We start from the raw sequence: 1,214 nt of genomic DNA, 5'->3' as shown, positions 1-1,214 counted from the left end.
GTAACGAACGAACGTTAACTTCAACAATACCCTGTGACTGCAGTTCAATTACTCACTCTCTATCCACACATTACATTATCCCCTCTTTTATATACCAGCCTACCCTATCTAGCAAATACTAGAGCATTCGCCAAGATACGGGATAGTTCTAGAAACAAGAAGGCGTGAGAATTGTCACGTCATCTCGATGACGCAACAATATTATACAGGCTTGTAACATTATTGTCTTTTTTTAATCCATTTTACTTTTTGATCTTACCAGTATTCTAGCTGTTCAACTGACCGAGTGATTTACAACAGCCATACTTTTCGTGTTATTTATAAGTTATAAATAGTTTTGTAAAATGTACGTACCTTCAACGCCTAGGATTTACCAATTGACATCCAAATAAATTTCTGTCCATATAATATTTACTTCTTGGATTATAACGATTTATGTTCTCTAACTATAACGTTATGCTCATGGGTTATATTTAATAAATACACTGGAGTCTTTATTGTAAAAATAAGATTTATTACCAGCGCTCTTTTTGTACATAACTCTGTAAGAAAAAGGTTTATCATGACAATAATGTTCTTTAAGTTAGAACTCTCAAGCCTTTATATACATGTCATAGGTGACGCCAGCTTATCGTCATTATTAATTAAGTAGACCCAAAGTGGCTCAGCGATAGTTATGCAGGTTTACGATAAAATTCGGGTTTCGATACCCTTGTTGGGCAAAGTACAAGTAAACCATTGTGTATTGCTTAACAATATGACAAACCAATTAGGTATATACGTTTTGTACGTGTATATTCACATTCGCCATTGTGAAATTTCCTACATTATTGTAACGCACGAGTATAAAACATTTTACCAACCAACGTCCAGTGAAGTGAAAATAAATTATACTTTTCGCAAAGCCTTCGGTGTTCGCGAAGACACGGCCCGGTTGTGAAAAAACAACAAAACACAAAAATACATTAATGACGAACACCGAACATGGAGAAGGACAGGTGTACGCATTTCTTCTAACATATTACAATCAGTAGCGTACCTAAGGTATGACACGTACCCTGGGCGACACTGAGCAGTTTCTATTAAATCAGACAAGCCATCCGCCAATAGTGAAAAAAATAAATTTTTTTTAGATGTATGATCTGTCTTTGATTATCATGGGTGAGAAGTACTAGGATGGCCGGATTGTTAAACCACTTATATAAATTATTAGG

This window comes from Limulus polyphemus, unplaced genomic scaffold, assembly GCF_000517525.1.
Source record: "Limulus polyphemus unplaced genomic scaffold, Limulus_polyphemus-2.1.2 Scaffold3810, whole genome shotgun sequence".
NCBI lineage: Eukaryota > Metazoa > Arthropoda > Merostomata > Xiphosura > Limulidae > Limulus > Limulus polyphemus.
Note: the sequence above shows the minus strand (reverse complement) of the source record.